The sequence below is a fragment of the Lithobates pipiens genome, unplaced genomic scaffold (genome assembly GCF_037356315.1).
Source record: "Lithobates pipiens isolate NorthernLeopardFrog02 unplaced genomic scaffold, aLitPip1_a1.2 Scaffold_22, whole genome shotgun sequence".
NCBI lineage: Eukaryota > Metazoa > Chordata > Amphibia > Anura > Ranidae > Lithobates > Lithobates pipiens.
In genome coordinates, this window is record NW_027507784.1 from 83907112 (window position 1) to 83923766 (window position 16655).

Here is a 16655-nt window from a genome sequence, read left to right on the forward strand (position 1 = left end):
GCACTTTTTGCGATTCGGCACTGCGCCGCTTTAACTGACAATTGCGCAGTCGTGCGACGTGGCTCCCAAACAAAATTGACGTTCTTTTTTTCCCACAAATAGAGCTTTCTTTTGGTGGTATTTGATCACCTCTGCGGTTTTTATTTTTTGCGCTATAAACAAAATAAGAGCGACAATTTTGAAAAAAATGCATTATTTTTTACTTTTTGCTATACTAAATATCCCCCTCAATTTAAGCCAATACATAAGCGTTTATTGATTGGTTTACTAGTAATGGGGGCAATCAGCGATTTTGTGTGACTGTGACATTATGGCGGACACATCGGACAATTTTGGCACATTTTTGGGACCACTGGCATTAATATAGCGACAATGCTATAAAATTGTATTGATTACTGTAAAAATGTCACTGGCAGTGAAGGGGTTAACCGATAGTGATATGTTTCTAACTGTCTGGGGGATGGGCTAGCAGTGACACGACATTGATTGCTGCTCCCGATGACAGGGAGCAGACGATCAGTGTTCTGTCATTTGGCAGAATGGGTATGCCCGCGGTGATCGAGTTTGCGGGTCCCACGGGCACGGTCACAGAGTCCGCGGCAGGTGCGCGTGCACCGCGGGAAATTCAAAGTAACGTACGGGTACGTTACTTTGCCCAGTCGTGCCATTCTGTTGACGTATATTTGGTGACAGCGGTCGGCGAGTGGTTAAGGTGAAAAACCTTGAGACTTTACAACCCCTTTAACTATGCAAAAAAAAAAAAGAAATAGCTTTAAAAAGGAACTCCCATATTACAGAGAAGAAGGGAAAAGAAGTAATTTGTTACAAGGAATCATTCTCATATCAAATAAAACATCCCACACAAGGATGAAAGTTCATTCACCCCGTGCATTGGACTGGATATTGTATTCACTCTTCGCATTCTAGAAAAGAGTGATAGGACTCACAGAATGGACTACTCCAAACTTTGTTCTACCTTCGCATTCCAAAAGATATGAGAGCAGATCTACATCAACCCATTCCGTGCCTTTCACCTTCTCAGAAAAAACTGGTTATGTATTTATTTCTAGACACCAAACAAACGATAGCCAAAGCCTGTAATGCAGTGTACACACGACCGGACTTTCCGTCGGACTAGGTCCGACGGTCTTCCCAATGGACTTTTGGCGGAGTTCCGACGGACTTTACGAATGAACGGACTTGGCCACACACAATCACACCAAAGTCCGACGGATTCGAATGTGATGACGTACGACTGGACTAGAATAAGGAAGTTCATAGCCAGTAGCCAACAGCTGCCCTAGTGTCGGTTTTTGTCCGTCGGACCAGCATACAGACGAACGGATTTTTTGGTAGGAACTGGGTCCGGCGGAGTTCCGTCAAAAAAATTTGAAACATGTTCTATTTCTAAAATCCGTCAGACTTTTGGACAGCAAAGGTCCGATGGATCCCACACACGATCGAATCCCACAAATAGAGCTTTCTTTTGGTGGTATTTGATCACCCCTGCGGTTTGTTTTTTTTGCGCTGTAAACAAAAATAGAGCGACAATTTTGAAAAAAACACATTCTTTTTTACTTTTTGCTATAATAAATATCCCCCAAAAATATATTAAAAAAAACATTTTTTTTCCTCAGTTTAGGCCGATGCGTATTCTTCTACATATTTTTGGTTAAAAAAATCCCAATAAGCGATTATTGATTGGTTTGCGCAAAATTTATAGCGTTTACAAAATAGGGGATAGTTTTATGGCATTTTTATTAATAATTTTTTTTTTACTAGTAATGGCGACGATCAGCGATTTTTATTGTGACTGCGACATTATAGCGGACACATCGGACATTTTTGACACATTTTTGGGACCAGTGTCATTTATACAGTAATCAGTGCTATATAAATGCAGTGATTCCTGTGTAAATGACACTGGCAGTGAAGGGGTTAACCAGGGGGTGGCAGTGTAGGGGTTAAGTGTGTCCTAGGGGCGTGTTACTAACTGTGGGGGGGCTGGGCTGTGTGTTAGTGAACACTGATCTCTGCTCCAATCACATGGAGCAGAGATCAGCGTCACTTGTTGCTAGGCAGAACGGGGAGATGCTGTTTACCACGGCATCTCCCCGTTCAGCCTCCCCATGAGACGATCGCGGGTATCCCCATGGCGATTGAGTCCGCGGGACCCATGACCCGACTCATGGGGGTCTTGACTGGCGCGCACACCGCCGGCGTGGCGCTCGCGATGGCAGGGCGGCAAATACAAATGGACGTACCTGTACGCCAATTTTCCTGCCCATGCCATTATGCCGACGTACATTGTCGTGCGCAGGCCAGGAAGTGGTTAAACTCTGCATCATGTTATCCTATGTGTTCATGCACACATAGGCTGTTATCAGCAGTTGAAGGCAGCGGCGTTTTTGAGCAGTAAAAAACAAAACAAAAAACGAGTGTGTTCTACGAGACGTTTTCCAGCTGTAAAAACGCTCTAACGCTGATAAATGCTGATAAACGTTGATAAACGTCGCTCACCAGCATTTTTTTCAATGATTTTGATCCAAAGATTTTGATGAAAAAAAAAATAATTCTTACAAAAAAAAAAACGCTACCGCAGAAAAACGCTAAAAAGGCTAATAAACGCTAAAAAACGCTCAATGGCACAAGCAGGCTGCAGGATTTAAACCGAGGTCAATGTCTGTGAGCTTATTTATAACTTTAGTCAATCTGGAAGAACATTTATTTTTTAATCTTTGGACAACCCTAGATACTGTATATACTTTAATGGTGGATGACACATAACTGATTGCTAATGTACGATGGAATCCCTGTACAAACAAGCTTTATCTGAAACTAACCTGCCCAATTTCTGTATTTGTGGAATACCTATTGCAGATATACAGGGCAAGTGTAACTTGCACCCTAATCATGCCATAGTGACCACTCAGGGGGCTACACCACTGATCAAATGAAAAAATGCTTATGTTATTTAGACTGGATTTACACTTACAGTATCTCACAAAAGTGAGTACACCCCTCACATTTCTGCAAATATTTTATTCTATCTTTTCATGTGGCAACACTGAAGAAATGACACTTTGCTACAATGTAACGTAGTGAGTGTACAGCTTGTATAACAGTGTAAATTTGCTGTCCCCTCAAAATAACTCAACACACAGCCATTAATGTCTAAACTGCTGGCAACAAAAGTGAGTACGCCCCTAAGTGAAAATGTCCAAATTGGGCCCAATTAGCCATTTTCCACAGTGTCATGTGACTCATTACTGTTACAAGGTCTCAGGTGTGAATGGGGAGCAGGTGTGTTAAATTTGGTGTTATTGCTCTCACTCTCTCAGGCTGGATTCACACCTATGCATTTTTTGTGCTTTTTGCATTTTGCAGATTTGCACTACAGTTCATTTAACATGGCTTCCTATGGAACACGTTCTGTAGTGCAAATCTGCAAAATGCAAAAGGCACTAAAAATGCCATAGGTGTGAATCCAGCCTCATACTGGTCAATGGTGGTTCAACATGGCACCTCATGGCAAAGAACTCTCTGAGGATCTTAAAAAAAATAATTGTTGCTCTACATAAAGATGGCCTAGGCTATAAGAAGATTGCCAAGACCCTGAAACTGAACTGCAGCACATTGGCCAAGACCATACAGCGGTTTAACAGGACAGGTTCCACTCAGAACAGGCCTCACCATGGTCCACCAAAGAAGTTGAGTGCACGTGCTCAGCGTCATATCCAGAGGTTGTCTTTGGGAAATAAACATATGAGTGCTGCCAGCATTGCTGCAGAGGTTGCAAGGGAGGTTGAGGGGGGGGTCAGCCTGTAAGTGCTCAGACCATAAGCCGCACACTGCATCAAATTGGTTTGCATGTCTGTCATCCCAGAAGGAAGCCTCTTCTAAAGATGATGCACAAGAAAGCCTGCAAACAGTTTGCTGAAGACAAGCAGACTAAGGACATGGATTACTGGAACCATGTCCTGTGGTCTGATGAGGCCGATAAACTTATTTGGTTCAGATGGTGTGAAGTGTGTGTGGTGGCAACCAGGTGAGAAGTGCAAAGACAAGTGTGTCTTGTCTACAGTCAAGCATGGTGGTGGGAGTGTCATGGTCTGCATGAGTGCTGCCGGCACTGGGGAGCTACAATCCATGAATGGCAACCTATACCACGTCCACAGCCACCCCTCTGGCAAAGGTTTTACTTACCTCTTCATAAAAATGTGACTTCTGTCTTTCATAACTCCATGCTGCCTGTTGCTTAAAATATTTTTTTCCAGCAAGAACTCATCTATGGTGAAAGTTTGTTTTTATCTATAGATCTGCAAAGCCAGTTTGGGGGGGGGAAACTATGTCTTTACCAGGCTGGCTCCCGCCCACCGTTTAGTCAAATGACGGCCGGGCGGGACCGCTCTAGTTCTGGGTGGACGTCATATGACATCCTCCAATTCTGACCGCACATGAGTGCCCTCGGGGGCACATGGTGTGGCAATCAGGGGTGAGCTCTGTTCCTAGGACACAGCGCATCACCGATTGGGCTAGGAGGATAATGACAGCAGCTCTTTAGCACGTGATCGGCTGTGTCCAATCACAGCTGATCGCGATGTAAACACACTTGCCGATATCGGCACTCCTTTTCTTGCGCTGTCACAGCACGAGGAGAGAGCGCTGGTAACCGGCTAGTATGAAAGGGGGCATCTACACTCAGGGGCGTAACTATAGGGGGTGCAGCAGTTGCGACCGCAACCGGGCCCTGTGATGCAGGGGGCCCATGCAGCCCCCTCTACATATGGCTACTCTTTAGTTGTGCATTACCCGCATTACCTGTGTCCTCAGCCGACTCCTCAGAGTACCCCTCTCCTTCTCCATGCATTGCCGCTCAGTCCGATGTCTGTTCTTCCCAGCCAGAGTCCCGCCCACCCCGAGTCCGGCCCACACTGCACTGCATACTTCTCCCTGGTAAACAAACTTTAAGCACACAGATGCAGTGCAGCCCTATTAGAGCCGGCTCCCCGGAGGACACTGCAGGCTTGTCTGCCAGCCCCCCCTTGGTCATGGTGAGTGAGAGGACCCCATTCCCCACACACCATTACATACCCCCTCCATCTCCCCCTGGGGACAGGGACCCCTTCTCACCTGGGGGCAGTAACTTCATCTGCCCTGGAGAAAAGGACCTCATCTCTTCTGGGGACGGGGACCCCATCCTGCCTAGGGACAGTCCCCCAATGGGGCACCTAAAAATAAAATAAAAATACTGATACCAGTGGTGGAACTACAGGGCTCACAAAGGGCATACCTGTGACCACGCCCTGGAGTTCCACCACCGGACTCGGAGGGAAGGGCCCTGGCTGGAGTTCAGGGGGGGCCCTTCATGGTTTCTTGCATCAGGGCCCTGAAGGTTCTAGTTACGCCACTGTCTACACTGATAATCAGGGCTCTGATCATCAATGTCCTGATGATCAGTGCAGCCCCAACAGTGCCCATCAGTGCTGCCAGTCGGTGCCCATCAGTGCTGCCAATTAGTGTCTCCTTATGAGTGTTGCCTATCAGTACAGCCTCATCAGTGCCCACCAGTGCCGCTTCATCGGTGCTCATCAGTGCCTATCAGTGTCCACCAGTGTTTCCTCATCAGTGCCACCTCATCAGTGCTACCTATCAGTGCTGCATATCAGTGTCATCTCATCAGTGCTGCCTGTCAGTGCCACCTCATCAGTGCTGCCTATCAGTACCACCTCATCTGTGCTGCCTGTCAGCGCCACCTCATCATTGCTGCCTATCAGTGCCCATCAGTGCTGCCTATCAGTACCACCACATCAGTGCTGGCTATCAGTGCCACCTCATCAGTGCTACCTATCAGTGCCCATCAGTGCCACCTCATCAGTGCTGCCTTTCAGTGCCCATCAGTTCTGCCTTTCAGTGCCCATCAGTGCTACCTATCAGTGCAGCCTCATCGGTGCTGCCTGTCAATGGCCATCAGTTCTGCCTATCAGTGCCCATCAGTTCTGCCTATCAGTGCTACCTATCAGTACCACCTCATCAGTGCTGCATGTCAGTGCCCATCAGTTCTGCCTATCAGTGCCACCTCATCATCAGTGCTACCTATCAATGCCACCTCATCAGTGCTGCCTATCAGTGCACATCAGTGCTGCCTATCAGTACCACCACATCAGTGCTGGCTATCAGTGCCACCTCATTAGTGCTACCTATCAGTGCCCATCAGTGCGAGCTCATCAGTGCTGCCTATCAGGGGCCATCAGTTCTGCCTTTCAGTGCCCATCAGTACTACCTATCAGTGCAGCCTCATCAGTGTTGCCTGTCAATGGCCATCAGTTCTGCCTGTCAGTGCCCATCAGTGATACCTATCAGTGCCACCTCATCAGTGCTGTCTGTCAGTGCCCATCAGTTCTGCCTATCAGTGCCACCTCATCAGTGCTGTCTGTCAGTGCCACCTCATCATCAGTGCTACCTATCAGTGCCGCCTCACCAGTGCCCATCAGTGAAGGAGAAAAATTACAGGTTTGCAAAATTGTATAACAGAAACTAAGAAAAACGTTTTGTTTTGGGGGGATTTCACAATTTTTGGTGTTTTTTGTTATTAAAAAACAAAACAACAACAAAAAACAGTTCCCCAGTTGTGACTCCAAAATAAAGCTCTATTTGTGTGAAAAACAATGATAGAAATGCAATATGAGGATAGTGCTGAAAGCTGAAAATTGGCCTGGGCAAGAAGGGGAGTAAAAGTGCCCGGTAGGTTCATTCACCACGATGTGTACTTCCCAGAGTAATGCTTTCTTTGGTAAATATTATTCATTTATTAGGATTGTTACTATATATTGTTATAATGAATGGTGCTGACAGGAAGTTTTGGTTGTTCTCTGTGAGGAGACTCATAGTGGCCGTCTCCTGTTTATTTACATGGTCCTGACACATTACTCGGTCTGTACATAACCCCCCTCTTCACTGTAACATGAGGAGGCTCCTTTCTGCCCCGCTCATTGGCCAGCTCCCATATTCCCCTAGCTGTGATTGGCTTGCGTTCATGTTATCAACACGGAGATTGGCTAACTCCCCCCCCCCCTCGCCGGATTGGCTTTATCAGCGCGCCCGTTCCCATTGGCTGACGTCTTTCACCGCGGCTCCGGTGTTCTGTCAAAAAAAAAGCTCTTTCCTCGTTCCTGTCCGCACCTTGATAGGTCGGATACAGCGGGCCTCAGCGCCCCGCCCCGCCGCGCCTCCGATTGGCCTAGCCGGGCTCCCCCCCCCTTTTTTTTCAGCTGTGGACGGACGGGTGAATTCTAAAAGGCGTGTGCGCGCCGCTGTCCTCGCTATAACCAGGGGCGCGCCCCCGCTTTCCTTTCCTCCCCACCACTTCAAGCCTGGGCTCGGTGTGCGCGCAGCGCGTCCCCGCCTCATATCTTCCTCCTCCTCCCCCCCTCCATTGCTCTCTCTCTCAGCCTGTCTTCCCTTCTCCTATATCTATTTTTATTTATTTATTTGTAATTACCAATTTTTAATGAGGCGTTAGCAGCTGTTCTCCTCTGTCTCCTCCGTCGGGCCCTGCTCCCCTGCAGCTCATCCCTTCCTCCTCTGTGACAGCCTGGTAGCCGGTAAGAGTGGCTTTTATTCATCTATAACACTGCCAGGGGGGGGGGGGAGGGAGGGGGTATTCTCACTGTGGGTTGTCCTTTAAGGAAAGGGACCCTGTGGCCCCCAGGGGCCCCTATGCAGCAGAGTCTTGTATTAAGTCATGATGATCTATGATGGAGGGCCTGGTGTGTACAGAGCTGCCTCCCTATTGGGGGGGGGGCCTTTAAAAATGGCTGATTAGAGAGATGACTGAGGACTGGCACGCCATGTGCTGATTGGTGGGGCGCCCCCCCACACCTGTCTGATGTGAACGAATAAATACACTGTGGCCCCGCCCCCTTTCTTTGTGTCATGCTCAGTGATTGGCAGCAGATCCATCAGAATGGGGGGGGGGGGGGACCGTGTCCATGGTAACCCCAAATTGACATCCCCCATTATCATTCAGGCCCCTATTTACATGTGCGCCTTTCACCCCAGCCTAGGGGCCAATGAATGTGTGGCAAAGGAGCTCAGCGTGTGCGACACAGTGCGTGTCTGCTGGCCGTGTTTTTTGGGGGAGGCGTTAAGAATTAATGGCTACTGCAAGAGCAAATCGCATTTTTCGGAGGCACCAGAAGCCCCAAATGCCAACCCATTTACTAATAGAAGGGGGCGGCCCTAGCGGCGTTTCACCAAGAGCCCTAAATGTCACCCCATTCATTGATAGAGAAGGGGGCAGACCTAGCGGCATGTCACCAGGAGCCCCAAATGTCACCCCATTCACTAATAGAGGAGGGGGCGGCACTAGCGGCATGTCACCAGGAGCGCCAAATGTCACCTCATTCACTAATGGAGGAGGTGGCCCTAGCGGCATGTCATCCGGAGGCACCAGAAGCCCCGAATGCCAACCCATTTACTTATAGAAGGGGGCGGCCCTAGCGGCATTTCACCAAGAGCCCTAAATGTCACCCCATTCATTGATGGAGAAGGGGGCAGACCTAGCGGCATGTCACCAGGAGCCCCAAATGTCACCCCATTCACTAATAGAGGAGGGGGCGGCACTAGCGGCATGTCACCAGGAGCCCCAAATGTCACCTCATTCACTAATGGAGGAGGTGGCCCTAGCGGCATGTCATCCGGAGGCACCAGAAGCCCCAAATGCCAACCCATTTACTAATAGAAGGGGGCGGCCCTAGCGGCATTTCACCAAGAGCCCTAAATGTCACCCCATTCATTGATAGAGAAGGGGGCAGACCTAGCGGCATGTCACCAGGAGCCCCAAATGTCACCCCATTCACTAACAGAAGAGGGGGCAGAGCTAGCTAGTACATTATCAGAAAGCATCAGAGGCCCCAAACGTCACCCCACTCACTAATAGAGGAGGGGTGGGCTAAGCGGCATGTCATCGGGAGGCACCAGAAGCCCCAAACTCCAACACATTTACTAATAGAAGGGGGCGGCCCTAGTGGCATGTCGCCCCATTCACTAATAGAGGGGGAGGGGGAGGGCTAGCGGCACATACAGAAGGAATGGGAGGGCCCTACTCGTGGAGCTTGCAATCGAAAGGGTGAAAAGTAGCCCCGCCCCCTCTTCTATTAGTAAATGGGGCGATGTTTGGGGCTCCTGGTGCCTCCCGATGACATGCCGCTAGGTCCGCTCCGTGTTTTATTAGTGAATGAGGTGACATTCAGAGCTCCTGGTGCCTCCTGGGATACGTGACATATCCAAGAATTAATGGCTACTGCCAGAGCGATGTACGTTTTTCATGTGTTTTCACAACGCTCAGGAGAGAATCGGGGCCTTGTGGTGGTAGCAGGAGGAGCTCCCGCTGTGTACATCACTGCCACCCTCCCAACTGAGGAAGGGCAAGCTTTATAAAGAGGAGGAATAATAAGAGGGGGACGGCTCTAGCGGCATGTCACCAGGAGCCCAGAATGTCACCCCATTCACTAACTGAGGAGGTGGCGCACTTAGCGGCATGTCACCAGGAGCCTCAAATGTCAACCCGTTCACTAACAAAGGAGGTGGCGGACCTAGCCGGTAAAATCACCAGAAAACATCGGAAGCCCCAAATGTCACCCCACTCACTAATGGAGGGGGTGGCCCTAGCGGCATGTCATCCGGTGGCACCAGAAGCTCCAAACGCCAACCCATTTACTAATAGAAGGGGGCGGACCTAGCGGTATGTCACCCCATTCACTAATGGAGGAAGAGGGGGGGCTAGCGATTACAGAAGTAATGGGAGGGCCCTGCTCGTGGAGCTTAAAATCTAAATGGTGAATGGGGTTACATTTGGGGCTCCTGGTGCCTTTTGAGGATGCGCGGCTAGGCCCGCCCCCTCTTCTATTAGTAAATTGGGTGATGTTTGGAGCTCCTGGTGCCTCCCGATGACATGACGCTAGGTCCACCCCTTGTTTTATTAGTGAATGAGGTGACATTCAGAGCTCCCAGTGCCTCCTGAGATATGTCGCGTATCCCAGGAGGCGCCAGGGCCACTAGCGGCATCTACTAGATGAATGATTTAGAATCAGGGCTAATAATAATAATCTAAAATTTGAGTGAGCAGACCTAGTCTGTATAAAATCAGAAGCCCCAAACGTCACCCCATTCACTAATAGAGGGGGGGTGGGCCTAGTGGCATTTCATCCGGAGGCGCCTGAAGCCCCAAACGTCACCATTTGAATAAGGGGGCGTACCTAGCGGCATGTCACTAGGAGCCCCAAATCTCAGCCCATACACTAATAGAGGAGCCGGCACAGCCTCCCTATGACAAAGGAGCATGGTGGCGTGGGACCTAGCAGGGGCTGCAACATAGGACAATGCTGGATCCTCTGTATGTGTGAGCATCTCAACAACAGGAAAGAAGGAAAATAATAATTTTATTATTTTCCTTCTCCCTTGTTTTCAAGATGCTCACACATACAGCTCCTGGAGCTTACTATTTAAAGGGTATATTGGTGAATGGGGTTACATTTGGGGCTCCGGGTGCCTTTTGCTGATGCGTGGCTAGGCACGCCCCCTCTTCTATTAGTAAATTGGGTGATGTTTGAGGCTCCTGGTGCCTCTTGATGACATGCTGCTAGGTCCGCCCCGTGTTTTATGAGTGAATGAGGTGACATTCGGCCCTCATATCCCAGGAGGCGCCATGGGCACTAGCAGCATGATCCATTTACTAGGTGAATGATGTAGAATCACGGGGCAGCCCAAAAGAAAATACCCCCCCACCCCCTATATTTGTGAAGGGTGGGCGGGTTGCGGAGGTATAAAGTTGCACAAATGTCATCCAAGAAGGCAGAATTAAGTGACAAGTCCAGCGCAGCGCTCTATACCTGTATTATCTGGAGTCCTTGAAGCCCTGGCACCTGGGCTGTGACCCTTTTGACACTCATCACATGGCCCTCAGGGGCCCCAGAAGGTAGTACAATGTTTTTCCTTACCCAGGTGCATACAGTGAAGGAGAATATTCCTTACCGTGTGTGTGTGTGTGTGTGTGTGTGTGTGTGTGCGCGCGCGCGCGCAGTTGTTGTTGGGCCTTCACATAAGCATACAAAATGGAAATCCAGTAAAATTGTGTCTAAACTAAAACCTGCTCAACCCCCCCATTCTTATATCTAACTGTCCTGTAGAGGAAAGAATTCTGTTTTCTATCTATTCTCAGGTCCGTTCACATGATAGCCTCCCTGTGCCGGCTTTAGAGGAGGGACAGCTGATAATGGTTGTCCCATAGTAAGCCTATGGGTGATGTCACTGCAAAGGCAATCCAGCCATTGCCGCCACTCTCCCTCCTTCCCTGAAGCCGGCCGCTGGAGAGATCATGTGACCGGACAAGAGTGCCTCAGACTGGGTAAGTATAGACCTCTTTCCTTTACAGTGTGGTTGGTATAGGAGTTAGAATGGGGTGGGAGCAGGTTTACGTTTTAGATAGGATTTGAATGGACTTCTACTTTTAAAGGCGAAGTTCACCCTTTACGGGAAAACAAAAACCCCAAATGCACATATTTTTTGCAGAAACATTGACGTCTGAGAACGCATCTGCCTAAAACGACAAAAACTGCACCTCCACGCACATGCCTAGATCTAAATGGCCACTTAGCAGTGATAGCTTACCATTCCTTACCTCTTTGTCAGTGTTTATTTTTTTTCGATGGCGGTTTCTGTTTTGGTCCTGTTGATTCTACCAGTATCTCTTTCCCTGGAACTTTAGCTCTTGGAGCAGTCTTTCTCAAGATTTTTACCCCACGGGAATCCCTAAAATGATTTTCAGGTCTTAAACCCTTTCTAAAATGTATTAATTGGAAGTCCTATGAGAAAAATATTGCTTATGTCGATGGTCAGTAGGAAGAAGTCAACTCTTATGATGGTGGTCACAATGTCACCATTACAGACCGCTAAAAACATAAGGTGGTATCATGCCGCTACCTTTGTCAAGTGGTGTTGGCCCGGGAACTATGCAGGCACGCACCAGCAGATGGGAGGACAATCAACCCTCAAGAATTGAGCTCAAGGAACCTCTAGCAACCTCTGGAGGAACCCTGGTTGAGAAAAGCTGGCTGTCTTAGGGTGACGACAATGCTTTAGCATGAGTCTGTTAAGGTGCAATGTTGTCACTTCAAGTTCATGTGCCAAGGCAGAACGCACTAGACCAGTGGTGGTCAATTATCTTTATATTAGGGGCCTCAAGTATTGCTCATGACATCACCAAAGGGCCACACATAATAATCTATTTAACATGCTAGAGGACATAGAAACTACTCGCATGGGACATGAGATGATCAAAGACCAAAGAAAACATGCTATAGGAGTTGTTGGAGACTTGGGGCATTTTTCCGGAGTTAGACAGGGCTGCAGGTTGGGAACCAAGGAGCTAGAACAGGGATATGCAATTAGCGGACCTCCAGCTGTTGCAGAACTACAAGTCCTATGAGGCATAGCAAGACTCTGACAGCCACAAGCATGACACCCAGAGGCATGATGGGACTTGTAGTTTTGCAACAGCTGGAGGTCCGCTAATTGCATATCCCTGAGCTAGAACATTCACCTTATTGACCTATTTATAGCCCTGCTTTTCAATGTGATTGTTGCGTTGGGACTGTCCAGCTCCAATGGCTTGTAGCTAACTACACAGACATACAGGCGGTCCCTGGGTTACAAACAAGTTTGGGTCTGTAGGTTTGTTCTTATGTTGAATCTGTAAGTCGGAAAAGGTAAATATTTTTTTTAAGTGTAGCTCCAGCCAAAAAACAATTTTTAAGCTTTTTGGATATCATAGGGAAGGGTTATCACCCCTGTAGTGTTTTTTCTTTTGCTGTCTTTGCCCCTGTTGAGAAGATTTCACCTCACTTTCTGTCCCAATGTCAATAGGTTTTTGAAAATTTTTGGTTGTTGAAACAAGCCTGAGTGATAAATCTTCAGTGGATGTACCTTTTTCCCATAATAACTCTTATGCCGCGTACACGCGATCGAAATTCCGGCCAGAAAGACAGATGAGAGCTTTTCATCGGAAATGCGACCGTGTGTGTGCTCCATTGGAATTTAGCTGTCCGAATTTCCGCCAGCCAAAAATTGATAGCATGTTCTATCAGTAATTCCGATTGTGTGTATGCAATTCTGACACACCAAAAATCACGCATGATTCAACTACGAGACAGAAGATATTGGCTATTGAACTTCCTTTTTCTAGTCCCGTCGTACATGTTGTACGTCACTGCGTTCTAAACAATTGGAATTTGATGTGACCGTGTGTAGGCAAGACGGCTTGAGCCGAATTCCGTCGGGAAAACCATCAGAGCTTTTTCCGACGAGAATCCCGATCCTGTGTACGTGGCATTACAGGAGTGAATTTCCCTTCCTGGGGGTAGATTTCTATTCGCTTCCTGTTGTCCCCCCCCCCCCCCCCCCCCCCCGTTTTGTAAGTAGGAGTCGTTTGTAACTAGGGGAAAATATTTCATCTTTTTTTAATAGTTTTAACTTTACATCTTAAAGTACACCTGTAATAAGTCAAGTATGGGGGCTGCCATTGCTGTCCTCTTTAGAAAATGCTTGCTGTCCATTCATTGTGTGTGGGCTGTTTTTTATACTTTTGAGTCACAGACCCAGAACACATGCTATTAATAACTGTCAGAATTCCAGATCCTGAACGTGTATGTTATAACTGTTAGAGAAGTATCAGAATTTCGTATCTCTATACTTTCTCCAGGTTGGCAATTTAGAAAGAATTTAAGTCCATGCTTCAGCATAAAGCCAGGCTACTAATATTTTCAGGAGAGGCCAGCAGTACCGACCTACATTTTATTTTCTCATGACGTGCGTAGTTAAAGCGGTTATAAACTGCAGCTGGTTAAGAAAAATAAAACAAAACTGTAAGGCAGTTGCATAATGTGCTAGTATGCATCACATACTAGCACATTATGAAATGCTTGCCTTGGAACAAAGCCCTCCTGCAGCGCTCTGTCACTGCTGAGGGTTGTCATCTTTCCCTGGTCTTTCTTCCGGGTTTGCAGGCTCTGGTTGTGTGATTGGCCAGAGCTGCGATGATGTCACTCCCACACATGTGTGCGGAAGCCCTTGGTTTTGGCACAAAGCTCTGAAATTCTGGCAAGGTATGCCAGACCTTTAGAGTGCATGTGTGTTGGTGATGTCACTAGCTGAATCCGGGGGGGGGGGGGGGGGGGGGGTGGGAGATATCTGCTAAATGGTGGACGTTTAGGGAGATATTCATGTCGCCTACTGATGAGTCTTATTATAGCCTTTTTTTTTTTTTATTTATTTTTTGGCTTTCCTGTAGGTAAGTCATCACAAAGCGGGCTTTACTACGGCTTTAAAACTCGGTTGACAGGAAGGGCTCTCCCTGGGTGGAGGGATTCCCAAGTCACCCCAAGCAACAAAAAGTTTTAAATCTCTGTGTATGTATTTATAGTTGAAAATGATCTATGCTCTATTCTGTTTGGAGCTATAAGACCCTTTTTAAATAGGGCACATTAAAGTTCTGAATGACGACTAATATGTTGTATTCTTGGTGGTCATTCCCTCTAATAAGGACCCCACTGGCTGCTTTATTTTATTTATTTTTTTCCTTCTTTGCTGCTGAAAAATTGTCAACAGATGTCACAGTAATGATGTATGTTGTCTAGAGCAGCCTTTCTCAACCTTTTTAACCTCAGAGGAGTCCTTGAAGATATTTTCAGGTCTTGGAATTTCTGCAAAAACCAATTCTTCAGGCGTCGGTGTGCAAACAAAATGCCTCCTATGTTGGCGCTCAGTGGGAAGAATGCTCTTTGCCTTGGCGTTCGGGGGCAAGAATGGGCCCATCCTTGTGTTGGCAGCCGGGAAAAGAATTGGGTCCCCCGTGCCATGGTGGATAAGAATGGTGCTCACCATGGCATTGGCAGCTGTGGGGGGGGGCAGGAGTTGTGTCCCGCCCCCTGTCATTGGTGGCTTAAGGGGGTAGAATGGTGCCTGGGCTGCATTGGTGGCCGGGGGGGGGGAGGGGGACGCAGAATGGCCTCTTGTGTAGGTGGTTAGAATTTAACTATAGCTAAAAAGATTATTGGTATCAAGCCACTGGCCACCAGGTAGCATGGGCCTAGAACTCTTCAAAAACAGCAAATTCTCCTGCGCTCTGGTTTCTTGGTCTTTGAAATGTGATATATACAGTTTGAAATGGTGTAGTCACTAGGTCTTGCAGCCCTCCTTTAGAACATTGGGTGTTCAAATACTAGAGAGAAAAAAAAAATACAAAAGAGGGGAAGGCGCACTGACCTAGTGCATTACCATAAAACAGCTTTATTTAAAATTAAATCAAATAGCAAAATGGCTATCGCAAACGAGTATTGATCAAAGGCAAAATCAATACAAATAGATCCATCGCACCAAACGTTTGGCGAATCCAGACCAGATGTCCGAGGAATTGGTAAATACCTCTACGGAAATGGCTAACGCGTTTCGGGAGTGACCCCCTTTATTCAGAGCCAAAAAGGAACCGGAAGCACGGGCGGAGAGCCTGTGTCTGGTAGCCTAAAGTTGTGGGCGGGTTCTTCTCCACCTGTGCTTCTGGTTCCTGGCTCCAGTTTGCGCTCCAGCTGTCAGGTTAGACGTGGGAGCGTGAGTGGAGCAGGACATGCCGATGGACGCCTGTGCTTGGACGTCCTCGATGTGCGCCTGAGCGGAAGTGTCCACGCTGGGGCACCCGGAAGTTGCGGGTGGAACGCATATCCGCCTGTACTTCCTGTTATACGGGACCAGGTGCGCTCCAGCCTGCATGAGAGCGATCTACGAGTACCTCCTCCCTGTACATAGAGGTGCGGTTTTCCTATATCAATGAATAAAATAAGGTAAAGCCTTGTCCCTCTTTCCCGCACGAGTATACAGATGGGTGCATAATAAGTAAATTAGAGTCAACTATGTGCATATGTACACCCACACACGTGTGTGTGTGTGCACACGCGTGTGTTTTTGTAAAAGAGGGGACACTTGTAGTCGCCTCCTCTTTTACATGGAGGTGTTTACTAGAAAATGTTTCCCTATATGTGAATGTTTTTTTTTTTTTTTTTTTTTGGGTGGAGCTTCATGACCTTTCCGACCACATGGGTTTAGAGGCTTATATATATGTATGTATGTATGTATGTAGCCTCCAGCGAGAGACCATTGCCCTTTTTGGCTCTGAAGAAAGGGGGTTACTCCCGAAACGCGTTAGCCATTTCCGTAGAGGTATTTACCAATTCCTCAGACATCTGGTCTGGATTCGCCAAATGTTTGGTGCGATGGATCTATTTGTATTGATTTTGCCTTTGATCAATACTCGTTTGTGAGTAGCCATTTTGCTATTTGAGTTAATTTTAAATAAAGCTGTTTTATGGTAATGCACTAGGTCAGTGCGCCTTCCCCTAGAACTATTCAGGCACTATTCTATAGGAGGTCAACCTGTCGCAGCTCAAGGAACCTTCAGAAACCTCTGGAGTAATCCTAGAGTTCCACAAAACCATGGTTGATCGTGGCTGCTCCAGATCCACCTTATCATTTTCTTAGTGGGTGGGTGCGGGGAATTGGTAGTCATGTGATTTCTTAGGGTCCAGAGCAAAAATATGATTCAGGGA

At 47.7% G+C, this 16655-nt stretch overlaps 1 protein-coding gene across 11 annotated transcripts in view; it reads left to right on the forward strand.

Annotated features, from left to right (window-relative positions):
- Nucleotides 1-7238: 7238 nt before the first annotated feature.
- The window catches only part of R3HDM1 (R3H domain containing 1), a 231167-nt gene continuing 221750 nt past the window's right edge, over nucleotides 7239-16655 (forward strand). For 3 of the 11 annotated variants that reach the window (XM_077447819.1, XM_077447824.1, XM_077447821.1), the window contains exon 1: nucleotides 7260-7604. The gene's annotated coding sequence lies outside the window, so the exon portion shown is untranslated. Of the gene's footprint in view, nucleotides 7605-16655 lie in introns of all 11 variants that reach the window. The other 8 variants (XM_077447817.1, XM_077447826.1, XM_077447822.1 and 5 more) reach the window with 7 other exon arrangements.